The sequence below is a fragment of the Phyllobates terribilis genome, unplaced genomic scaffold, assembly GCF_046119375.1.
Source record: "Phyllobates terribilis strain yellow unplaced genomic scaffold, ASM4611937v1 Scaffold_63__1_contigs__length_7903474, whole genome shotgun sequence".
Taxonomy (NCBI): Eukaryota; Metazoa; Chordata; class Amphibia; order Anura; family Dendrobatidae; genus Phyllobates; species Phyllobates terribilis.
In genome coordinates, this window is record NW_027362823.1 from 3,054,164 (window position 1) to 3,078,069 (window position 23,906).

Consider the following 23,906-nt stretch of genomic DNA (forward strand, 5'->3'; position numbering starts at 1 on the left):
GGGTAAGGAAAAAGATTGATTTTTGGAACTTGAGAAGTTTAACAATGGAAGGCAAAATCTTGATAATAAAGCAGGTCTTACTTCCGATAATTTTATACATTTCAACTGTTTTTATACCTCCTATTAATGTAATGAAAAAGATAATTAAGTTATGTTTTAATTTCCTATGGAAGTCAAAAATGGAAAGGGTAAAAAGGGAAGAGTTGTACAAAATTAAAGGGAAAGGAGGGAAAGGCTTCCCAGACATCAGAACCTTCATTTATGCCAAGTATTTAGCTAATTGCATATGCACTTTATTAGGACCAGTTTCTAGGCTGAAAACCTTTTTAACATACAATTTGGGGTTTTTTATTAGGAAATACAAATGGTTACAAATGCATTTGGATCGGCCATATAAGTTTATGCCATCTGGGAATTATATTATTTTAGAAAGAATTCTGAGGGATTTTAAATTAATGAATATGGATCTTAAAATACTTGGAAATCATAAGAACATTTTAAAAGTCTTAGAAAGCAGGGTGATAGCTAGTCCGGTAGAGCGATTTTCCGATAATGTTGTAGATAAAATTTGGATTAATGCAAATTTTAAGTGTTTGACTAATGAACACAAGGACTTAATATGGTGTAGTATTAAAGACTGTCTGCCAACTCGAGATTTCCAATATAGAAGAGGATTGGTACGGTTTGAAAAATGCCCAAGACGTAAATGTGCTGCTGGCGAAACAGCTATGCACATTTTTTGGAACTGTTGTTATGCGCAATTAGTATGGAGAAAGATTAGTAATTTAGTTAAAGCTCTAAGTGGTGTTAATTTTCTAGATTTTAATAGGATTTTTTACGGGTTGGGTGTCAAGGATGAAGTGTTCAAGGTTGTATGGATAATTTTATCTTGTGTGAAAATGGCGCTTTGGAAAACTCGGAATATTTTGATTTTTAAACATAAGGAAGTATCGGTACAAGAATGTATTAAGTTATGCCTAAGTTATATGTTTTTATATTTCTGGAGAGATAAGGTGTTGTTTGGTGATAAAAAAGCTAATGAAATTTGGAAGCAAAAAGATTGGAATGTACTTACCTTGTGATGTTCTTGTTGCACCATATGTACCCCCCTGTAAAAAATGGAAATTCTAAAGTTAAAACGAAAATAAACTGGAATATGGAAAAAAAAAAAAAAAAAAAAATCTGTTCTTATCAGTTTAATATCTGATACGTCCCCTATCTGGGGACCATATATTAAATGGATTTTTAGAACAGGGAGATGGAAAAAGAGCTTGCTCTGTCCACTCCACGCATTGACCTGGTATTGCAGTATCTCCAGGACCGGTGCACCCCTTCTTTAATGCAGTTTCTAAAATCAGAAAGAATTGAATTCAATGTTTTTTGTTCATTTTGCTTGTTTGTCGGATTTTGGGATGGACTCTTTGGCTTTGCTTTTCTTCTCCTCATTGGATTTTTCATGTTCAAAGTTGCAGAAGCCAGATTACAAGCTCATTTTGGTTCAACTTCAGCAACTGTGCATTGCATTGCCATGTAATGTGATGCAATGCTATCTTTCTAGCTCTCCCTTTTTACTTCCTTTTGGATAAACAGACATATTAGGCAAGCATTTTGGAGCTTTCACCTAAATAACTACAGGTGGTGAGATAAGCTGCACAATATAATTGACCTTTCAGTATATTGTTGCACACACACCATCTATTTAGCAAATGCCCTTGTTATCAACAGCAGCCTTTTAAACTCACCTGAGCTAACAGGTATGTGCGCTGGTTACTCTGCTGCGCTTAAAATTTCTTTTTTGGTTTGCTACAATGCCTTTTCTGAAACGTTGTCTCCTTCTGCTGGAACACTGACTTCTTTCATTTAATGCCTGCAGACTATAAAAGAGAACCCAACCCAAAAAGTTTGGTTGATTAGTCTGTGGCATTCTGTTAAACTGTTGCTTATGGCGGTCTCTGTGAGCTTCTCAGCGACATTCAGCCAGCCAGGTATCCTGCCTGCAGTAGATGGAATGTGGCAATGGAACGCTGGCTGCGCGTGTCATAATAGGCTCTGAGCCTTTATATACCTGTGCACAGCAGCAGCCACCTTCAGTCTGCTGCTGGACAGCCAGCAGCAGCAGCAGCAGGAGAGGTATGTAATCAGGAGCCCTCCTGCTAAGGGTAGACAGCTGCTCGTTCCACCCCACCCCCCGCCTTAATTGGTTCTCCTCCCTTCCAACGGTGTTGAGGCGGGTGGGAACAGCAGGGGGTGAAGGTGCTGTGTTTAAAGAGGTGGAGTTATGCAGATCTAAAACGCGTGGATTGCAGCAGCAGCAAGCCGAAAAGTGCAGGCATGTAAGGGATCTAGAGGTTGACAACATGTCTTCTTAACGGGAGTCCAGGAGCTCATCTCCACAAATGGACTTTTCAGGATCCTTGGGTGGCTCCGTAGTTTGAAACCAATTCTGGTTATCGCTTCTCGGCCTTTTGGCTAAGATCAAGTGTAGTATCTGTTCTTATCAGTTTAATATCTGATACGTCCCCTATCTGGGGACCATATATTAAATGGATTTTTAGAACAGGGAGATGGAAAAAGAGCTTGCTCTGTCCACTCCACGCATTGACCTGGTATTGCAGTATCTCCAGGACCGGTGCACCCCTTCTTTAATGCAGTTTCTAAAATCAGAAAGAATTGAATTCAATGTTTTTTGTTCATTTTGCTTGTTTGTCGGATTTTGGGATGGACTCTTTGGCTTTGCTTTTCTTCTCCTCATTGGATTTTTCATGTTCAAAGTTGCAGAAGCCAGATTACAAGCTCATTTTGGTTCAACTTCAGCAACTGTGCATTGCATTGCCATGTAATGTGATGCAATGCTATCTTTCTAGCTCTCCCTTTTTACTTCCTTTTGGATAAACAGACATATTAGGCAAGCATTTTGGAGCTTTCACCTAAATAACTACAGGTGGTGAGATAAGCTGCACAATATAATTGACCTTTCAGTATATTGTTGCACACACACCATCTATTTAGCAAATGCCCTTGTTATCAACAGCAGCCTTTTAAACTCACCTGAGCTAACAGGTATGTGCGCTGGTTACTCTGCTGCGCTTAAAATTTCTTTTTTGGTTTGCTACAATGCCTTTTCTGAAACGTTGTCTCCTTCTGCTGGAACACTGACTTCTTTCATTTAATGCCTGCAGACTATAAAAGAGAACCCAACCCAAAAAGTTTGGTTGATTAGTCTGTGGCATTCTGTTAAACTGTTGCTTATGGCGGTCTCTGTGAGCTTCTCAGCGACATTCAGCCAGCCAGGTATCCTGCCTGCAGTAGATGGAATGTGGCAATGGAACGCTGGCTGCGCGTGTCATAATAGGCTCTGAGCCTTTATATACCTGTGCACAGCAGCAGCCACCTTCAGTCTGCTGCTGGACAGCCAGCAGCAGCAGGAGAGGTATGTAATCAGGAGCCCTCCTGCTAAGGGTAGACAGCTGCTCGTTCCACCCCACCCCCCGCCTTAATTGGTTCTCCTCCCTTCCAACGGTGTTGAGGCAGGTGGGAACAGCAGGGGGTGAAGGTGCTGTGTTTAAAGAGGTGGAGTTATGCAGATCTAAAACGCGTGGATTGCAGCAGCAGCAAGCCGAAAAGTGCAGGCATGTAAGGGATCTAGAGGTTGACAACATGTCTTCTTAACGGGAGTCCAGGAGCTCATCTCCACAAATGGACTTTTCAGGATCCTTGGGTGGCTCCGTAGTTTGAAACCAATTCTGGTTATCGCTTCTCGGCCTTTTGGCTAAGATCAAGTGTAGTATCTGTTCTTATCAGTTTAATATCTGATACGTCCCCTATCTGGGGACCATATATTAAATGGATTTTTAGAACAGGGAGATGGAAAAAGAGCTTGCTCTGTCCACTCCACGCATTGACCTGGTATTGCAGTATCTCCAGGACCGGTGCACCCCTTCTTTAATGCAGTTTCTAAAATCAGAAAGAATTGAATTCAATGTTTTTTGTTCATTTTGCTTGTTTGTCGGATTTTGGGATGGACTCTTTGGCTTTGCTTTTCTTCTCCTCATTGGATTTTTCATGTTCAAAGTTGCAGAAGCCAGATTACAAGCTCATTTTGGTTCAACTTCAGCAACTGTGCATTGCATTGCCATGTAATGTGATGCAATGCTATCTTTCTAGCTCTCCCTTTTTACTTCCTTTTGGATAAACAGACATATTAGGCAAGCATTTTGGAGCTTTCACCTAAATAACTACAGGTGGTGAGATAAGCTGCACAATATAATTGACCTTTCAGTATATTGTTGCACACACACCATCTATTTAGCAAATGCCCTTGTTATCAACAGCAGCCTTTTAAACTCACCTGAGCTAACAGGTATGTGCGCTGGTTACTCTGCTGCGCTTAAAATTTCTTTTTTGGTTTGCTACAATGCCTTTTCTGAAACGTTGTCTCCTTCTGCTGGAACACTGACTTCTTTCATTTAATGCCTGCAGACTATAAAAGAGAACCCAACCCAAAAAGTTTGGTTGATTAGTCTGTGGCATTCTGTTAAACTGTTGCTTATGGCGGTCTCTGTGAGCTTCTCAGCGACATTCAGCCAGCCAGGTATCCTGCCTGCAGTAGATGGAATGTGGCAATGGAACGCTGGCTGCGCGTGTCATAATAGGCTCTGAGCCTTTATATACCTGTGCACAGCAGCAGCCACCTTCAGTCTGCTGCTGGACAGCCAGCAGCAGCAGCAGCAGGAGAGGTATGTAATCAGGAGCCCTCCTGCTAAGGGTAGACAGCTGCTCGTTCCACCCCACCCCCCGCCTTAATTGGTTCTCCTCCCTTCCAACGGTGTTGAGGCGGGTGGGAACAGCAGGGGGTGAAGGTGCTGTGTTTAAAGAGGTGGAGTTATGCAGATCTAAAACGCGTGGATTGCAGCAGCAGCAAGCCGAAAAGTGCAGGCATGTAAGGGATCTAGAGGTTGACAACATGTCTTCTTAACGGGAGTCCAGGAGCTCATCTCCACAAATGGACTTTTCAGGATCCTTGGGTGGCTCCGTAGTTTGAAACCAATTCTGGTTATCGCTTCTCGGCCTTTTGGCTAAGATCAAGTGTAGTATCTGTTCTTATCAGTTTAATATCTGATACGTCCCCTATCTGGGGACCATATATTAAATGGATTTTTAGAACAGGGAGATGGAAAAAGAGCTTGCTCTGTCCACTCCACGCATTGACCTGGTATTGCAGTATCTCCAGGACCGGTGCACCCCTTCTTTAATGCAGTTTCTAAAATCAGAAAGAATTGAATTCAATGTTTTTTGTTCATTTTGCTTGTTTGTCGGATTTTGGGATGGACTCTTTGGCTTTGCTTTTCTTCTCCTCATTGGATTTTTCATGTTCAAAGTTGCAGAAGCCAGATTACAAGCTCATTTTGGTTCAACTTCAGCAACTGTGCATTGCATTGCCATGTAATGTGATGCAATGCTATCTTTCTAGCTCTCCCTTTTTACTTCCTTTTGGATAAACAGACATATTAGGCAAGCATTTTGGAGCTTTCACCTAAATAACTACAGGTGGTGAGATAAGCTGCACAATATAATTGACCTTTCAGTATATTGTTGCACACACACCATCTATTTAGCAAATGCCCTTGTTATCAACAGCAGCCTTTTAAACTCACCTGAGCTAACAGGTATGTGCGCTGGTTACTCTGCTGCGCTTAAAATTTCTTTTTTGGTTTGCTACAATGCCTTTTCTGAAACGTTGTCTCCTTCTGCTGGAACACTGACTTCTTTCATTTAATGCCTGCAGACTATAAAAGAGAACCCAACCCAAAAAGTTTGGTTGATTAGTCTGTGGCATTCTGTTAAACTGTTGCTTATGGCGGTCTCTGTGAGCTTCTCAGCGACATTCAGCCAGCCAGGTATCCTGCCTGCAGTAGATGGAATGTGGCAATGGAACGCTGGCTGCGCGTGTCATAATAGGCTCTGAGCCTTTATATACCTGTGCACAGCAGCAGCCACCTTCAGTCTGCTGCTGGACAGCCAGCAGCAGCAGGAGAGGTATGTAATCAGGAGCCCTCCTGCTAAGGGTAGACAGCTGCTCGTTCCACCCCACCCCCCGCCTTAATTGGTTCTCCTCCCTTCCAACGGTGTTGAGGCAGGTGGGAACAGCAGGGGGTGAAGGTGCTGTGTTTAAAGAGGTGGAGTTATGCAGATCTAAAACGCGTGGATTGCAGCAGCAGCAAGCCGAAAAGTGCAGGCATGTAAGGGATCTAGAGGTTGACAACATGTCTTCTTAACGGGAGTCCAGGAGCTCATCTCCACAAATGGACTTTTCAGGATCCTTGGGTGGCTCCGTAGTTTGAAACCAATTCTGGTTATCGCTTCTCGGCCTTTTGGCTAAGATCAAGTGTAGTATCTGTTCTTATCAGTTTAATATCTGATACGTCCCCTATCTGGGGACCATATATTAAATGGATTTTTAGAACAGGGAGATGGAAAAAGAGCTTGCTCTGTCCACTCCACGCATTGACCTGGTATTGCAGTATCTCCAGGACCGGTGCACCCCTTCTTTAATGCAGTTTCTAAAATCAGAAAGAATTGAATTCAATGTTTTTTGTTCATTTTGCTTGTTTGTCGGATTTTGGGATGGACTCTTTGGCTTTGCTTTTCTTCTCCTCATTGGATTTTTCATGTTCAAAGTTGCAGAAGCCAGATTACAAGCTCATTTTGGTTCAACTTCAGCAACTGTGCATTGCATTGCCATGTAATGTGATGCAATGCTATCTTTCTAGCTCTCCCTTTTTACTTCCTTTTGGATAAACAGACATATTAGGCAAGCATTTTGGAGCTTTCACCTAAATAACTACAGGTGGTGAGATAAGCTGCACAATATAATTGACCTTTCAGTATATTGTTGCACACACACCATCTATTTAGCAAATGCCCTTGTTATCAACAGCAGCCTTTTAAACTCACCTGAGCTAACAGGTATGTGCGCTGGTTACTCTGCTGCGCTTAAAATTTCTTTTTTGGTTTGCTACAATGCCTTTTCTGAAACGTTGTCTCCTTCTGCTGGAACACTGACTTCTTTCATTTAATGCCTGCAGACTATAAAAGAGAACCCAACCCAAAAAGTTTGGTTGATTAGTCTGTGGCATTCTGTTAAACTGTTGCTTATGGCGGTCTCTGTGAGCTTCTCAGCGACATTCAGCCAGCCAGGTATCCTGCCTGCAGTAGATGGAATGTGGCAATGGAACGCTGGCTGTGCGTGTCATAATAGGCTCTGAGCCTTTATATACCTGTGCACAGCAGCAGCCACCTTCAGTCTGCTGCTGGACAGCCAGCAGCAGCAGCAGCAGGAGAGGTATGTAATCAGGAGCCCTCCTGCTAAGGGTAGACAGCTGCTCGTTCCACCCCACCCCCCGCCTTAATTGGTTCTCCTCCCTTCCAACGATGTTGAGGCGGGTGGGAACAGCAGGGGGTGAAGGTGCTGTGTTTAAAGAGGTGGAGTTATGCAGATCTAAAACGCGTGGATTGCAGCAGCAGCAAGCCGAAAAGTGCAGGCATGTAAGGGATCTAGAGGTTGACAACATGTCTTCTTAACGGGAGTCCAGGAGCTCATCTCCACAAATGGACTTTTCAGGATCCTTGGGTGGCTCCGTAGTTTGAAACCAATTCTGGTTATCGCTTCTCGGCCTTTTGGCTAAGATCAAGTGTAGTATCTTTTGAAAAGGCAGTTTTGTCCTTGGGCTGCCCTAGTAAATTGATGCATATTACACACTGGTTTGGTGCACTTGTTAGTACGCCAGGTGGCTCATAGAGTTATCTGATGGAAAACATGGCCCTCCAGGATCGAAGTCACTAGGCTGGGTAAGTGTGAGGGCTTTGGAGCAATGTGCCCCAGGAGTAGGCGCCCTGGTGGGAGTCCAAGCTTACTGGGACTGGGAACCCCAGAAAGATTTGGCTTCGTAGCACGCCGCACCTTTGCCAATCATACTTTCTGAGCAACCCCCCCTATTCCTGGCCTCCGGGCTAGGAAGGGGAATTTTTATAAACCCGGTCGGAGGTCCGGTCAGCTTTGGGCTGAGAAACCAACACAGGCTCCAGCTCCACTAGGGTGGCAGCCTAGATGGAAGCTGGGAGCACGAAAACGGCTCTTCTCCGGCTTCGGCTAGGGAGAGCATCGGAGATCCCTGACCCTCGCTGTGGCCTTCTGGCTCGGAGGGATGGGGATGGTTTATTGGGGACCCTCTCCTCCGGGAAGGGTCCACATGAATCCTCGCCTCGTGCGCTGTTTTGGTGTGACTTCGGTCACATTTTTCAGTGCCTTGGATGCAGCTTCAATCAAAAAAATCTGTTCTTATCAGTTTAATATCTGATACGTCCCCTATCTGGGGACCATATATTAAATGGATTTTTAGAACAGGGAGATGGAAAAAGAGCTTGCTCTGTCCACTCCACGCATTGACCTGGTATTGCAGTATCTCCAGGACCGGTGCACCCCTTCTTTAATGCAGTTTCTAAAATCAGAAAGAATTGAATTCAATGTTTTTTGTTCATTTTGCTTGTTTGTCGGATTTTGGGATGGACTCTTTGGCTTTGCTTTTCTTCTCCTCATTGGATTTTTCATGTTCAAAGTTGCAGAAGCCAGATTACAAGCTCATTTTGGTTCAACTTCAGCAACTGTGCATTGCATTGCCATGTAATGTGATGCAATGCTATCTTTCTAGCTCTCCCTTTTTACTTCCTTTTGGATAAACAGACATATTAGGCAAGCATTTTGGAGCTTTCACCTAAATAACTACAGGTGGTGAGATAAGCTGCACAATATAATTGACCTTTCAGTATATTGTTGCACACACACCATCTATTTAGCAAATGCCCTTGTTATCAACAGCAGCCTTTTAAACTCACCTGAGCTAACAGGTATGTGCGCTGGTTACTCTGCTGCGCTTAAAATTTCTTTTTTGGTTTGCTACAATGCCTTTTCTGAAACGTTGTCTCCTTCTGCTGGAACACTGACTTCTTTCATTTAATGCCTGCAGACTATAAAAGAGAACCCAACCCAAAAAGTTTGGTTGATTAGTCTGTGGCATTCTGTTAAACTGTTGCTTATGGCGGTCTCTGTGAGCTTCTCAGCGACATTCAGCCAGCCAGGTATCCTGCCTGCAGTAGATGGAATGTGGCAATGGAACGCTGGCTGCGCGTGTCATAATAGGCTCTGAGCCTTTATATACCTGTGCACAGCAGCAGCCACCTTCAGTCTGCTGCTGGACAGCCAGCAGCAGCAGCAGCAGGAGAGGTATGTAATCAGGAGCCCTCCTGCTAAGGGTAGACAGCTGCTCGTTCCACCCCACCCCCCGCCTTAATTGGTTCTCCTCCCTTCCAACGGTGTTGAGGCGGGTGGGAACAGCAGGGGGTGAAGGTGCTGTGTTTAAAGAGGTGGAGTTATGCAGATCTAAAACGCGTGGATTGCAGCAGCAGCAAGCCGAAAAGTGCAGGCATGTAAGGGATCTAGAGGTTGACAACATGTCTTCTTAACGGGAGTCCAGGAGCTCATCTCCACAAATGGACTTTTCAGGATCCTTGGGTGGCTCCGTAGTTTGAAACCAATTCTGGTTATCGCTTCTCGGCCTTTTGGCTAAGATCAAGTGTAGTATCTGTTCTTATCAGTTTAATATCTGATACGTCCCCTATCTGGGGACCATATATTAAATGGATTTTTAGAACAGGGAGATGGAAAAAGAGCTTGCTCTGTCCACTCCACGCATTGACCTGGTATTGCAGTATCTCCAGGACTGGTGCACCCCTTCTTTAATGCAGTTTCTAAAATCAGAAAGAATTGAATTCAATGTTTTTTGTTCATTTTGCTTGTTTGTCGGATTTTGGGATGGACTCTTTGGCTTTGCTTTTCTTCTCCTCATTGGATTTTTCATGTTCAAAGTTGCAGAAGCCAGATTACAAGCTCATTTTGGTTCAACTTCAGCAACTGTGCATTGCATTGCCATGTAATGTGATGCAATGCTATCTTTCTAGCTCTCCCTTTTTACTTCCTTTTGGATAAACAGACATATTAGGCAAGCATTTTGGAGCTTTCACCTAAATAACTACAGGTGGTGAGATAAGCTGCACAATATAATTGACCTTTCAGTATATTGTTGCACACACACCATCTATTTAGCAAATGCCCTTGTTATCAACAGCAGCCTTTTAAACTCACCTGAGCTAACAGGTATGTGCGCTGGTTACTCTGCTGCGCTTAAAATTTCTTTTTTGGTTTGCTACAATGCCTTTTCTGAAACGTTGTCTCCTTCTGCTGGAACACTGACTTCTTTCATTTAATGCCTGCAGACTATAAAAGAGAACCCAACCCAAAAAGTTTGGTTGATTAGTCTGTGGCATTCTGTTAAACTGTTGCTTATGGCGGTCTCTGTGAGCTTCTCAGCGACATTCAGCCAGCCAGGTATCCTGCCTGCAGTAGATGGAATGTGGCAATGGAACGCTGGCTGCGCGTGTCATAATAGGCTCTGAGCCTTTATATACCTGTGCACAGCAGCAGCCACCTTCAGTCTGCTGCTGGACAGCCAGCAGCAGCAGCAGCAGGAGAGGTATGTAATCAGGAGCCCTCCTGCTAAGGGTAGACAGCTGCTCGTTCCACCCCACCCCCCGCCTTAATTGGTTCTCCTCCCTTCCAACGGTGTTGAGGCGGGTGGGAACAGCAGGGGGTGAAGGTGCTGTGTTTAAAGAGGTGGAGTTATGCAGATCTAAAACGCGTGGATTGCAGCAGCAGCAAGCCGAAAAGTGCAGGCATGTAAGGGATCTAGAGGTTGACAACATGTCTTCTTAACGGGAGTCCAGGAGCTCATCTCCACAAATGGACTTTTCAGGATCCTTGGGTGGCTCCGTAGTTTGAAACCAATTCTGGTTATCGCTTCTCGGCCTTTTGGCTAAGATCAAGTGTAGTATCTGTTCTTATCAGTTTAATATCTGATACGTCCCCTATCTGGGGACCATATATTAAATGGATTTTTAGAACAGGGAGATGGAAAAAGAGCTTGCTCTGTCCACTCCACGCATTGACCTGGTATTGCAGTATCTCCAGGACCGGTGCACCCCTTCTTTAATGCAGTTTCTAAAATCAGAAAGAATTGAATTCAATGTTTTTTGTTCATTTTGCTTGTTTGTCGGATTTTGGGATGGACTCTTTGGCTTTGCTTTTCTTCTCCTCATTGGATTTTTCATGTTCAAAGTTGCAGAAGCCAGATTACAAGCTCATTTTGGTTCAACTTCAGCAACTGTGCATTGCATTGCCATGTAATGTGATGCAATGCTATCTTTCTAGCTCTCCCTTTTTACTTCCTTTTGGATAAACAGACATATTAGGCAAGCATTTTGGAGCTTTCACCTAAATAACTACAGGTGGTGAGATAAGCTGCACAATATAATTGACCTTTCAGTATATTGTTGCACACACACCATCTATTTAGCAAATGCCCTTGTTATCAACAGCAGCCTTTTAAACTCACCTGAGCTAACAGGTATGTGCGCTGGTTACTCTGCTGCGCTTAAAATTTCTTTTTTGGTTTGCTACAATGCCTTTTCTGAAACGTTGTCTCCTTCTGCTGGAACACTGACTTCTTTCATTTAATGCCTGCAGACTATAAAAGAGAACCCAACCCAAAAAGTTTGGTTGATTAGTCTGTGGCATTCTGTTAAACTGTTGCTTATGGCGGTCTCTGTGAGCTTCTCAGCGACATTCAGCCAGCCAGGTATCCTGCCTGCAGTAGATGGAATGTGGCAATGGAACACTGGCTGCGCGTGTCATAATAGGCTCTGAGCCTTTATATACCTGTGCACAGCAGCAGCCACCTTCAGTCTGCTGCTGGACAGCCAGCAGCAGCAGCAGCAGGAGAGGTATGTAATCAGGAGCCCTCCTGCTAAGGGTAGACAGCTGCTCGTTCCACCCCACCCCCCGCCTTAATTGGTTCTCCTCCCTTCCAACGGTGTTGAGGCGGGTGGGAACAGCAGGGGGTGAAGGTGCTGTGTTTAAAGAGGTGGAGTTATGCAGATCTAAAACGCGTGGATTGCAGCAGCAGCAAGCCGAAAAGTGCAGGCATGTAAGGGATCTAGAGGTTGACAACATGTCTTCTTAACGGGAGTCCAGGAGCTCATCTCCACAAATGGACTTTTCAGGATCCTTGGGTGGCTCCGTAGTTTGAAACCAATTCTGGTTATCGCTTCTCGGCCTTTTGGCTAAGATCAAGTGTAGTATCTGTTCTTATCAGTTTAATATCTGATACGTCCCCTATCTGGGGACCATATATTAAATGGAATTTTAGAACAGGGAGATGGAAAAAGAGCTTGCTCTGTCCACTCCACGCATTGACCTGGTATTGCAGTATCTCCAGGACCGGTGCACCCCTTCTTTAATGCAGTTTCTAAAATCAGAAAGAATTGAATTCAATGTTTTTTGTTCATTTTGCTTGTTTGTCGGATTTTGGGATGGACTCTTTGGCTTTGCTTTTCTTCTCCTCATTGGATTTTTCATGTTCAAAGTTGCAGAAGCCAGATTACAAGCTCATTTTGGTTCAACTTCAGCAACTGTGCATTGCATTGCCATGTAATGTGATGCAATGCTATCTTTCTAGCTCTCCCTTTTTACTTCCTTTTGGATAAACAGACATATTAGGCAAGCATTTTGGAGCTTTCACCTAAATAACTACAGGTGGTGAGATAAGCTGCACAATATAATTGACCTTTCAGTATATTGTTGCACACACACCATCTATTTAGCAAATGCCCTTGTTATCAACAGCAGCCTTTTAAACTCACCTGAGCTAACAGGTATGTGCGCTGGTTACTCTGCTGCGCTTAAAATTTCTTTTTTGGTTTGCTACAATGCCTTTTCTGAAACGTTGTCTCCTTCTGCTGGAACACTGACTTCTTTCATTTAATGCCTGCAGACTATAAAAGAGAACCCAACCCAAAAAGTTTGGTTGATTAGTCTGTGGCATTCTGTTAAACTGTTGCTTATGGCGGTCTCTGTGAGCTTCTCAGCGACATTCAGCCAGCCAGGTATCCTGCCTGCAGTAGATGGAATGTGGCAATGGAACGCTGGCTGCGCGTGTCATAATAGGCTCTGAGCCTTTATATACCTGTGCACAGCAGCAGCCACCTTCAGTCTGCTGCTGGACAGCCAGCAGCAGCAGCAGCAGGAGAGGTATGTAATCAGGAGCCCTCCTGCTAAGGGTAGACAGCTGCTCGTTCCACCCCACCCCCCGCCTTAATTGGTTCTCCTCCCTTCCAACGGTGTTGAGGCAGGTGGGAACAGCAGGGGGTGAAGGTGCTGTGTTTAAAGAGGTGGAGTTATGCAGATCTAAAACGCGTGGATTGCAGCAGCAGCAAGCCGAAAAGTGCAGGCATGTAAGGGATCTAGAGGTTGACAACATGTCTTCTTAACGGGAGTCCAGGAGCTCATCTCCACAAATGGACTTTTCAGGATCCTTGGGTGGCTCCGTAGTTTGAAACCAATTCTGGTTATCGCTTCTCAGCCTTTTGGCTAAGATCAAGTGTAGTATCTGTTCTTATCAGTTTAATATCTGATACGTCCCCTATCTGGGGACCATATATTAAATGGATTTTTAGAACAGGGAGATGGAAAAAGAGCTTGCTCTGTCCACTCCACGCATTGACCTGGTATTGCAGTATCTCCAGGACCGGTGCACCCCTTCTTTAATGCAGTTTCTAAAATCAGAAAGAATTGAATTCAATGTTTTTTGTTCATTTTGCTTGTTTGTCGGATTTTGGGATGGACTCTTTGGCTTTGCTTTTCTTCTCCTCATTGGATTTTTCATGTTCAAAGTTGCAGAAGCCAGATTACAAGCTCATTTTGGTTCAACTTCAGCAACTGTGCATTGCATTGCCATGTAATGTGATGCAATGCTATCTTTCTAGCTCTCCCTTTTTACTTCCTTTTGGATAAACAGACATATTAGGCAAGCATTTTGGAGCTTTCACCTAAATAATTACAGGTGGTGAGATAAGCTGCACAATATAATTGACCTTTCAGTATATTGTTGCACACACACCAACTATTTAGCAAATGCCCTTGTTATCAACAGCAGCCTTTTAAACTCACCTGAGCTAACAGGTATGTGCGCTGGTTACTCTGCTGCGCTTAAAATTTCTTTTTTGGTTTGCTACAATGCCTTTTCTGAAACGTTGTCTCCTTCTGCTGGAACACTGACTTCTTTCATTTAATGCCTGCAGACTATAAAAGAGAACCCAACCCAAAAAGTTTGGTTGATTAGTCTGTGGCATTCTGTTAAACTGTTGCTTATGGCGGTCTCTGTGAGCTTCTCAGCGACATTCAGCCAGCCAGGTATCCTGCCTGCAGTAGATGGAATGTGGCAATGGAACGCTGGCTGCGCGTGTCATAATAGGCTCTGAGCCTTTATATACCTGTGCACAGCAGCAGCCACCTTCAGTCTGCTGCTGGACAGCCAGCAGCAGCAGCAGGAGAGGTATGTAATCAGGAGCCCTCCTGCTAAGGGTAGACAGCTGCTCGTTCCACCCCACCCCCCGCCTTAATTGGTTCTCCTCCCTTCCAACGATGTTGAGGCGGGTGGGAACAGCAGGGGGTGAAGGTGCTGTGTTTAAAGAGGTGGAGTTATGCAGATCTAAAACGCGTGGATTGCAGCAGCAGCAAGCCGAAAAGTGCAGGCATGTAAGGGATCTAGAGGTTGACAACATGTCTTCTTAACGGGAGTCCAGGAGCTCATCTCCACAAATGGACTTTTCAGGATCCTTGGGTGGCTCCGTAGTTTGAAACCAATTCTGGTTATCGCTTCTCGGCCTTTTGGCTAAGATCAAGTGTAGTATCTGTTCTTATCAGTTTAATATCTGATACGTCCCCTATCTGGGGACCATATATTAAATGGATTTTTAGAACAGGGAGATGGAAAAAGAGCTTGCTCTGTCCACTCCACGCATTGACCTGGTATTGCAGTATCTCCAGGACTGGTGCACCCCTTCTTTAATGCAGTTTCTAAAATCAGAAAGAATTGAATTCAATGTTTTTTGTTCATTTTGCTTGTTTGTCGGATTTTGGGATGGACTCTTTGGCTTTGCTTTTCTTCTCCTCATTGGATTTTTCATGTTCAAAGTTGCAGAAGCCAGATTACAAGCTCATTTTGGTTCAACTTCAGCAACTGTGCATTGCATTGCCATGTAATGTGATGCAATGCTATCTTTCTAGCTCTCCCTTTTTACTTCCTTTTGGATAAACAGACATATTAGGCAAGCATTTTGGAGCTTTCACCTAAATAACTACAGGTGGTGAGATAAGCTGCACAATATAATTGACCTTTCAGTATATTGTTGCACACACACCATCTATTTAGCAAATGCCCTTGTTATCAACAGCAGCCTTTTAAACTCACCTGAGCTAACAGGTATGTGCGCTGGTTACTCTGCTGCGCTTAAAATTTCTTTTTTGGTTTGCTACAATGCCTTTTCTGAAACGTTGTCTCCTTCTGCTGGAACACTGACTTCTTTCATTTAATGCCTGCAGACTATAAAAGAGAACCCAACCCAAAAAGTTTGGTTGATTAGTCTGTGGCATTCTGTTAAACTGTTGCTTATGGCGGTCTCTGTGAGCTTCTCAGCGACATTCAGCCAGCCAGGTATCCTGCCTGCAGTAGATGGAATGTGGCAATGGAACGCTGGCTGCGCGTGTCATAATAGGCTCTGAGCCTTTATATACCTGTGCACAGCAGCAGCCACCTTCAGTCTGCTGCTGGACAGCCAGCAGCAGCAGCAGCAGGAGAGGTATGTAATCAGGAGCCCTCCTGCTAAGGGTAGACAGCTGCTCGTTCCACCCCACCCCCCGCCTTAATTGGTTCTCCTCCCTTCCAACGGTGTTGAGGCGGGTGGGAACAGCAGGGGGTGAAGGTGCTGTGTTTAAAGAGGTGGAGTTATGCAGATCTAAAACGCGTGGATTGCAGCAGCAGCAAGCCGAAAAGTGCAGGCATGTAAGGGATCTAGAGGTTGACAACATGTCTTCTTAACGGGAGTCCAGGAGCTCATCTCCACAAATGGACTTTTCAGGATCCTTGGGTGGCTCCGTAGTTTGAAACCAATTCTGGTTATCGCTTCTCGGCCTTTTGGCTAAGATCAAGTGTAGTATCTTTCGAAAAGGCGGTTTTGGATGTTGGCCGCCCTAGTAGATTGATACATTATGCACACTGGGGTTTAGGCGCTTGTTAGTACGCCAGGTGGCTAATATAGTCATCTGGTGGAAAGCATGGCCCCCCAGGATCGACGCCATTGGGCCGGGGAAGATCGAAAGCCCGAAGTGTGAAGTGCCCCAGGAGTGGTGACCCTGGGGTGCCTTAACTCACTGGGATTGGGAACCCCACTTGAGTTTATGGCACATTTGCACAAGCACTTCAAATTTTCTTTCTTCGCACACACCCTTATTCCGGGCCTTCTGGCCTTAGGATGGGGAATTTTTCAATTCCCGGTCGAAGGTCCGGGCAGTATTATACTGTGAAACCTTCACTATTTATTTAATTTCTTTGTCACTGTGTGTCCACTTATTCACGTGTGTCACGTCCTACTAGGATTTTGTCGGGATGCGGTTCCCTTACGGGTTCCTCTCTTGGCAGGTCTAGGGGGGGAGTGTGTGGCCATCAGGTTCCGCTCCCCCCTGAACCCCCCTGGCTCTCCTCTTTCGGGAGGACAGCGTTGTTGGCTCCCCTCTTCCGGGAGGGGAGCACAGTCTTTGGCTCCCAGTGCCTTGCTCGGGTGAGAACTCGGGCAGGTGCTGGGGGTAAGATTGGGTCGCCTCTGGCTTCGGCTGGAGGTGGCTTTTTGTCCCTGTTCCTCGCTGTGGCCTTTTGGCTCGGAGGGACGGGGAATGGTTTGGGGGACCCTTCTCCTTTTGGAGAGGGTTTCAAGAAGACCAGCATCCTAGTGCACTTTTTTTGTGGCACTTGTCACTTTTTTAAGCGCACTCGGGTTTTGTACACGAATTCGGGCTTTCGATAAAAGAAAAAAAATCTGTTCTTATCAGTTTAATATCTGATACGTCCCCTATCTGGGGACCATATATTAAATGGATTTTTAGAACAGGGAGATGGAAAAAGAGCTTGCTCTGTCCACTCCACGCATTGACCTGGTATTGCAGTATCTCCAGGACTGGTGCACCCCTTCTTTAATGCAGTTTCTAAAATCAGAAAGAATTGAATTCAATGTTTTTTGTTCATTTTGCTTGTTTGTCGGATTTTGGGATGGACTCTTTGGCTTTGCTTTTCTTCTCCTCATTGGATTTTTCATGTTCAAAGTTGCAGAAGCCAGATTACAAGCTCATTTTGGTTCAACTTCAGCAACTGTGCATTGCATTGCCATGTAATGTGATGCAATGCTATCTTTCTAGCTCTCCCTTTTTACTTCCTTTTGGATAAACAGACATATTAGGCAAGCATTTTGGAGCTTTCACCTAAATAACTACAGGTGGTGAGATAAGCTGCACAATATAATTGACCTTTCAGTATATTGTTGCACACACACCATCTATTTAGCAAATGCCCTTGTTATCAACAGCAGCCTTTTAAACTCACCTGAGCTAACAGGTATGTGCGCTGGTTACTCTGCTGCGCTTAAAATTTCTTTTTTGGTTTGCTACAATGCCTTTTCTGAAACGTTGTCTCCTTCTGCTGGAACACTGACTTCTTTCATTTAATGCCTGCAGACTATAAAAGAGAACCCAACCCAAAAAGTTTGGTTGATTAGTCTGTGGCATTCTGTTAAACTGTTGCTTATGGCGGTCTCTGTGAGCTTCTCAGCGACATTCAGCCAGCCAGGTATCCTGCCTGCAGTAGATGGAATGTGGCAATGGAACGCTGGCTGCGCGTGTCATAATAGGCTCTGAGCCTTTATATACCTGTGCACAGCAGCAGCCACCTTCAGTCTGCTGCTGGACAGCCAGCAGCAGCAGCAGCAGGAGAGGTATGTAATCAGGAGCCCTCCTGCTAAGGGTAGACAGCTGCTCGTTCCACCCCACCCCCCGCCTTAATTGGTTCTCCTCCCTTCCAACGGTGTTGAGGCGGGTGGGAACAGCAGGGGGTGAAGGTGCTGTGTTTAAAGAGGTGGAGTTATGCAGATCTAAAACGCGTGGATTGCAGCAGCAGCAAGCCGAAAAGTGCAGGCATGTAAGGGATCTAGAGGTTGACAACATGTCTTCTTAACGGGAGTCCAGGAGCTCATCTCCACAAATGGACTTTTCAGGATCCTTGGGTGGCTCCGTAGTTTGAAACCAATTCTGGTTATCGCTTCTCGGCCTTTTGGCTAAGATCAAGTGTAGTATCTGTTCTTATCAGTTTAATATCTGATACGTCCCCTATCTGGGGACCATATATTAAATGGATTTTTAGAACAGGGAGATGGAAAAAGAGCTTGCTCTGTCCACTCCACGCATTGACCTGGTATTGCAGTATCTCCAGGACCGGTGCACCCCTTCTTTAATGCAGTTTCTAAAATCAGAAAGAATTGAATTCAATGTTTTTTGTTCATTTTGCTTGTTTGTCGGATTTTGGGATGGACTCTTTGGCTTTGCTTTTCTTCTCCTCATTGGATTTTTCATGTTCAAAGTTGCAGAAGCCAGATTACAAGCTCATTTTGGTTCAACTTCAGCAACTGTGCATTGCATTGCCATGTAATGTGATGCAATGCTATCTTTCTAGCTCTCCCTTTTTACTTCCTTTTGGATAAACAGACATATTAGGCAAGCATTTTGGAGCTTTCACCTAAATAACTACAGGTGGTGAGATAAGCTGCACAATATAATTGACCTTTCAGTATATTGTTGCACACACACCATCTATTTAGCAAATGCCCTTGTTATCAACAGCAGCCTTTTAAACTCACCTGAGCTAACAGGTATGTGCGCTGGTTACTCTGCTGCGCTTAAAATTTCTTTTTTGGTTTGCTACAATGCCTTTTCTGAAACGTTGTCTCCTTCTGCTGGAACACTGACTTCTTTCATTTAATGCCTGCAGACTATAAAAGAGAACCCAACCCAAAAAGTTTGGTTGATTAGTCTGTGGCATTCTGTTAAACTGTTGCTTATGGCGGTCTCTGTGAGCTTCTCAGCGACATTCAGCCAGCCAGGTATCCTGCCTGCAGTAGATGGAATGTGGCAATGGAACGCTGGCTGCGCGTGTCATAATAGGCTCTGAGCCTTTATATACCTGTGCACAGCAGCAGCCACCTTCAGTCTGCTGCTGGACAGCCAGCAGCAGCAGGAGAGGTATGTAATCAGGAGCCCTCCTGCTAAGGGTAGACAGCTGCTCGTTCCACCCCACCCCCCGCCTTAATTGGTTCTCCTCCCTTCCAACGGTGTTGAGGCGGGTGGGAACAGCAGGGGGTGAAGGTGCTGTGTTTAAAGAGGTGGAGTTATGCAGATCTAAAACGCGTGGATTGCAGCAGCAGCAAGCCGAAAAGTGCAGGCATGTAAGGGATCTAGAGGTTGACAACATGTCTTCTTAACGGGAGTCCAGGAGCTCATCTCCACAAATGGACTTTTCAGGATCCTTGGGTGGCTCCGTAGTTTGAAACCAATTCTGGTTATCGCTTCTCGGCCTTTTGGCTAAGATCAAGTGTAGTATCTGTTCTTATCAGTTTAATATCTGATACGTCCCCTATCTGGGGACCATATATTAAATGGATTTTTAGAACAGGGAGATGGAAAAAGAGCTTGCTCTGTCCACTCCACGCATTGACCTGGTATTGCAGTATCTCCAGGACCGGTGCACCCCTTCTTTAATGCAGTTTCTAAAATCAGAAAGAATTGAATTCAATGTTTTTTGTTCATTTTGCTTGTTTGTCGGATTTTGGGATGGACTCTTTGGCTTTGCTTTTCTTCTCCTCATTGGATTTTTCATGTTCAAAGTTGCAGAAGCCAGATTACAAGCTCATTTTGGTTCAACTTCAGCAACTGTGCATTGCATTGCCATGTAATGTGATGCAATGCTATCTTTCTAGCTCTCCCTTTTTACTTCCTTTTGGATAAACAGACATATTAGGCAAGCATTTTGGAGCTTTCACCTAAATAACTACAGGTGGTGAGATAAGCTGCACAATATAATTGACCTTTCAGTATATTGTTGCACACACACCATCTATTTAGCAAATGCCCTTGTTATCAACAGCAGCCTTTTAAACTCACCTGAGCTAACAGGTATGTGCGCTGGTTACTCTGCTGCGCTTAAAATTTCTTTTTTGGTTTGCTACAATGCCTTTTCTGAAACGTTGTCTCCTTCTGCTGGAACACTGACTTCTTTCATTTAATGCCTGCAGACTATAAAAGAGAACCCAACCCAAAAAGTTTGGTTGATTAGTCTGTGGCATTCTGTTAAACTGTTGCTTATGGCGGTCTCTGTGAGCTTCTCAGCGACATTCAGCCAGCCAGGTATCCTGCCTGCAGTAGATGGAATGTGGCAATGGAACGCTGGCTGCGCGTGTCATAATAGGCTCTGAGCCTTTATATACCTGTGCACAGCAGCAGCCACCTTCAGTCTGCTGCTGGACAGCCAGCAGCAGCAGCAGCAGGAGAGGTATGTAATCAGGAGCCCTCCTGCTAAGGGTAGACAGCTGCTCGTTCCACCCCACCCCCCGCCTTAATTGGTTCTCCTCCCTTCCAACGGTGTTGAGGCGGGTGGGAACAGCAGGGGGTGAAGGTGCTGTGTTTAAAGAGGTGGAGTTATGCAGATCTAAAACGCGTGGATTGCAGCAGCAGCAAGCCGAAAAGTGCAGGCATGTAAGGGATCTAGAGGTTGACAACATGTCTTCTTAACGGGAGTCCAGGAGCTCATCTCCACAAATGGACTTTTCAGGATCCTTGGGTGGCTCCGTAGTTTGAAACCAATTCTGGTTATCGCTTCTCGGCCTTTTGGCTAAGATCAAGTGTAGTATCTGTTCTTATCAGTTTAATATCTGATACGTCCCCTATCTGGGGACCATATATTAAATGGATTTTTAGAACAGGGAGATGGAAAAAGAGCTTGCTCTGTCCACTCCACGCATTGACCTGGTATTGCAGTATCTCCAGGACCGGTGCACCCCTTCTTTAATGCAGTTTCTAAAATCAGAAAGAATTGAATTCAATGTTTTTTGTTCATTTTGCTTGTTTGTCGGATTTTGGGATGGACTCTTTGGCTTTGCTTTTCTTCTCCTCATTGGATTTTTCATGTTCAAAGTTGCAGAAGCCAGATTACAAGCTCATTTTGGTTCAACTTCAGCAACTGTGCATTGCATTGCCATGTAATGTGATGCAATGCTATCTTTCTAGCTCTCCCTTTTTACTTCCTTTTGGATAAACAGACATATTAGGCAAGCATTTTGGAGCTTTCACCTAAATAACTACAGGTGGTGAGATAAGCTGCACAATATAATTGACCTTTCAGTATATTGTTGCACACACACCATCTATTTAGCAAATGCCCTTGTTATCAACAGCAGCCTTTTAAACTCACCTGAGCTAACAGGTATGTGCGCTGGTTACTCTGCTGCGCTTAAAATTTCTTTTTTGGTTTGCTACAATGCCTTTTCTGAAACGTTGTCTCCTTCTGCTGGAACACTGACTTCTTTCATTTAATGCCTGCAGACTATAAAAGAGAACCCAACCCAAAAAGTTTGGTTGATTAGTCTGTGGCATTCTGTTAAACTGTTGCTTATGGCGGTCTCTGTGAGCTTCTCAGCGACATTCAGCCAGCCAGGTATCCTGCCTGCAGTAGATGGAATGTGGCAATGGAACGCTGGCTGCGCGTGTCATAATAGGCTCTGAGCCTTTATATACCTGTGCACAGCAGCAGCCACCTTCAGTCTGCTGCTGGACAGCCAGCAGCAGCAGCAGCAGGAGAGGTATGTAATCAGGAGCCCTCCTGCTAAGGGTAGACAGCTGCTCGTTCCACCCCACCCCCCGCCTTAATTGGTTCTCCTCCCTTCCAACGGTGTTGAGGCGGGTGGGAACAGCAGGGGGTGAAGGTGCTGTGTTTAAAGAGGTGGAGTTATGCAGATCTAAAACACGTGGATTGCAGCAGCAGCAAGCCGAAAAGTGCAGGCATGTAAGGGATCTAGAGGTTGACAACATGTCTTCTTAACGGGAGTCCAGGAGCTCATCTCCACAAATGGACTTTTCAGGATCCTTGGGTGGCTCCGTAGTTTGAAACCAATTCTGGTTATCGCTTCTCGGCCTTTTGGCTAAGATCAAGTGTAGTATCTGTTCTTATCAGTTTAATATCTGATACGTCCCCTATCTGGGGACCATATATTAAATGGATTTTTAGAACAGGGAGATGGAAAAAGAGCTTGCTCTGTCCACTCCACGCATTGACCTGGTATTACAGTATCTCCAGGACCGGTGCACCCTTTCTTTAATGCAGTTTCTAAAATCAGAAAGAATTGAATTCAATGTTTTTTGTTCATTTTGCTTGTTTGTCGGATTTTGGGATGGACTCTTTGGCTTTGCTTTTCTTCTCCTCATTGGATTTTTCATGTTCAAAGTTGCAGAAGCCAGATTACAAGCTCATTTTGGTTCAACTTCAGCAACTGTGCATTGCATTGCCATGTAATGTGATGCAATGCTATCTTTCTAGCTCTCCCTTTTTACTTCCTTTTGGATAAACAGACATATTAGGCAAGCATTTTGGAGCTTTCACCTAAATAACTACAGGTGGTGAGATAAGCTGCACAATATAATTGACCTTTCAGTATATTGTTGCACACACACCATCTATTTAGCAAATGCCCTTGTTATCAACAGCAGCCTTTTAAACTCACCTGAGCTAACAGGTATGTGCGCTGGTTACTCTGCTGCGCTTAAAATTTCTTTTTTGGTTTGCTACAATGCCTTTTCTGAAACGTTGTCTCCTTCTGCTGGAACACTGACTTCTTTCATTTAATGCCTGCAGACTATAAAAGAGAACCCAACCCAAAAAGTTTGGTTGATTAGTCTGTGGCATTCTGTTAAACTGTTGCTTATGGCGGTCTCTGTGAGCTTCTCAGCGACATTCAGCCAGCCAGGTATCCTGCCTGCAGTAGATGGAATGTGGCAATGGAACGCTGGCTGCGCGTGTCATAATAGGCTCTGAGCCTTTATATACCTGTGCACAGCAGCAGCCACCTTCAGTCTGCTGCTGGACAGCCAGCAGCAGCAGCAGCAGGAGAGGTATGTAATCAGGAGCCCTCCTGCTAAGGGTAGACAGCTGCTCGTTCCACCCCACCCCCCGCCTTAATTGGTTCTCCTCCCTTCCAACGGTGTTGAGGCGGGTGGAAACAGCAGGGGGTGAAGGTGCTGTGTTTAAAGAGGTGGAGTTATGCAGATCTAAAACGCGTGGATTGCAGCAGCAGCAAGCCGAAAAGTGCAGGCATGTAAGGGATCTAGAGGTTGACAACATGTCTTCTTAACGGGAGTCCAGGAGCTCATCTCCACAAATGGACTTTTCAGGATCCTTGGGTGGCTCCGTAGTTTGAAACCAATTCTGGTTATCGCTTCTCGGCCTTTTGGCTAAGATCAAGTGTAGTATCTGTTCTTATCAGTTTAATATCTGATACGTCCCCTATCTGGGGACCATATATTAAATGGATTTTTAGAACAGGGAGATGGAAAAAGAGCTTGCTCTGTCCACTCCACGCATTGACCTGGTATTGCAGTATCTCCAGGACCGGTGCACCCCTTCTTTAATGCAGTTTCTAAAATCAGAAAGAATTGAATTCAATGTTTTTTGTTCATTTTGCTTGTTTGTCGGATTTTGGGATGGACTCTTTGGCTTTGCTTTTCTTCTCCTCATTGGATTTTTCATGTTCAAAGTTGCAGAAGCCAGATTACAAGCTCATTTTGGTTCAACTTCAGCAACTGTGCATTGCAT

At 44.6% G+C, this 23,906-nt stretch overlaps 16 non-coding genes and 3 pseudogenes across 16 annotated transcripts; all 19 read left to right on the plus strand.

The window, feature by feature from the left end:
• The first annotated feature begins 1,154 nt into the window (after positions 1 to 1,154).
• On the plus strand, positions 1,155 to 1,334 carry LOC141192586 (U2 spliceosomal RNA; annotated as a pseudogene).
• A 1,115-nt stretch (positions 1,335 to 2,449) lies between these two features.
• LOC141192730 (U2 spliceosomal RNA) lies at positions 2,450 to 2,640 on the plus strand. Its single transcript, XR_012266038.1, has one exon. It is a non-coding gene; the product is annotated as a U2 spliceosomal RNA (small nuclear RNA).
• Positions 2,641 to 3,749: 1,109 nt separating this feature from the next.
• LOC141192731 (U2 spliceosomal RNA) lies at positions 3,750 to 3,940 on the plus strand. Its single transcript, XR_012266039.1, has one exon. It is a non-coding gene; the product is annotated as a U2 spliceosomal RNA (small nuclear RNA).
• A 1,115-nt stretch (positions 3,941 to 5,055) lies between these two features.
• Positions 5,056 to 5,246, plus strand: LOC141192732 (U2 spliceosomal RNA). Its single transcript, XR_012266040.1, has one exon. It is a non-coding gene; the product is annotated as a U2 spliceosomal RNA (small nuclear RNA).
• Positions 5,247 to 6,355: 1,109 nt separating this feature from the next.
• On the plus strand, positions 6,356 to 6,546 carry LOC141192733 (U2 spliceosomal RNA). Its single transcript, XR_012266041.1, has one exon. It is a non-coding gene; the product is annotated as a U2 spliceosomal RNA (small nuclear RNA).
• A 1,115-nt stretch (positions 6,547 to 7,661) lies between these two features.
• On the plus strand, positions 7,662 to 7,777 carry LOC141192620 (U2 spliceosomal RNA; annotated as a pseudogene).
• A 524-nt stretch (positions 7,778 to 8,301) lies between these two features.
• Positions 8,302 to 8,484, plus strand: LOC141193135 (U2 spliceosomal RNA). Its single transcript, XR_012266431.1, has one exon. It is a non-coding gene; the product is annotated as a U2 spliceosomal RNA (small nuclear RNA).
• A 1,115-nt stretch (positions 8,485 to 9,599) lies between these two features.
• LOC141193050 (U2 spliceosomal RNA) lies at positions 9,600 to 9,790 on the plus strand. Its single transcript, XR_012266349.1, has one exon. It is a non-coding gene; the product is annotated as a U2 spliceosomal RNA (small nuclear RNA).
• A 1,115-nt stretch (positions 9,791 to 10,905) lies between these two features.
• Positions 10,906 to 11,096, plus strand: LOC141192734 (U2 spliceosomal RNA). The gene has a single exon (XR_012266042.1). It is a non-coding gene; the product is annotated as a U2 spliceosomal RNA (small nuclear RNA).
• Positions 11,097 to 12,211: 1,115 nt separating this feature from the next.
• Positions 12,212 to 12,402, plus strand: LOC141193066 (U2 spliceosomal RNA). Its single transcript, XR_012266364.1, has one exon. It is a non-coding gene; the product is annotated as a U2 spliceosomal RNA (small nuclear RNA).
• Positions 12,403 to 13,517: 1,115 nt separating this feature from the next.
• LOC141193042 (U2 spliceosomal RNA) lies at positions 13,518 to 13,708 on the plus strand. The gene has a single exon (XR_012266341.1). It is a non-coding gene; the product is annotated as a U2 spliceosomal RNA (small nuclear RNA).
• A 1,112-nt stretch (positions 13,709 to 14,820) lies between these two features.
• Positions 14,821 to 15,011, plus strand: LOC141193051 (U2 spliceosomal RNA). Its single transcript, XR_012266350.1, has one exon. It is a non-coding gene; the product is annotated as a U2 spliceosomal RNA (small nuclear RNA).
• Positions 15,012 to 16,126: 1,115 nt separating this feature from the next.
• On the plus strand, positions 16,127 to 16,218 carry LOC141192645 (U2 spliceosomal RNA; annotated as a pseudogene).
• A 789-nt stretch (positions 16,219 to 17,007) lies between these two features.
• Positions 17,008 to 17,192, plus strand: LOC141192531 (U2 spliceosomal RNA). The gene has a single exon (XR_012265910.1). It is a non-coding gene; the product is annotated as a U2 spliceosomal RNA (small nuclear RNA).
• A 1,115-nt stretch (positions 17,193 to 18,307) lies between these two features.
• On the plus strand, positions 18,308 to 18,498 carry LOC141192735 (U2 spliceosomal RNA). The gene has a single exon (XR_012266043.1). It is a non-coding gene; the product is annotated as a U2 spliceosomal RNA (small nuclear RNA).
• A 1,109-nt stretch (positions 18,499 to 19,607) lies between these two features.
• Positions 19,608 to 19,798, plus strand: LOC141192737 (U2 spliceosomal RNA). The gene has a single exon (XR_012266045.1). It is a non-coding gene; the product is annotated as a U2 spliceosomal RNA (small nuclear RNA).
• Positions 19,799 to 20,913: 1,115 nt separating this feature from the next.
• On the plus strand, positions 20,914 to 21,104 carry LOC141192738 (U2 spliceosomal RNA). Its single transcript, XR_012266046.1, has one exon. It is a non-coding gene; the product is annotated as a U2 spliceosomal RNA (small nuclear RNA).
• A 1,115-nt stretch (positions 21,105 to 22,219) lies between these two features.
• On the plus strand, positions 22,220 to 22,410 carry LOC141193037 (U2 spliceosomal RNA). The gene has a single exon (XR_012266336.1). It is a non-coding gene; the product is annotated as a U2 spliceosomal RNA (small nuclear RNA).
• Positions 22,411 to 23,525: 1,115 nt separating this feature from the next.
• On the plus strand, positions 23,526 to 23,716 carry LOC141192739 (U2 spliceosomal RNA). The gene has a single exon (XR_012266047.1). It is a non-coding gene; the product is annotated as a U2 spliceosomal RNA (small nuclear RNA).
• Positions 23,717 to 23,906: the final 190 nt, after the last annotated feature.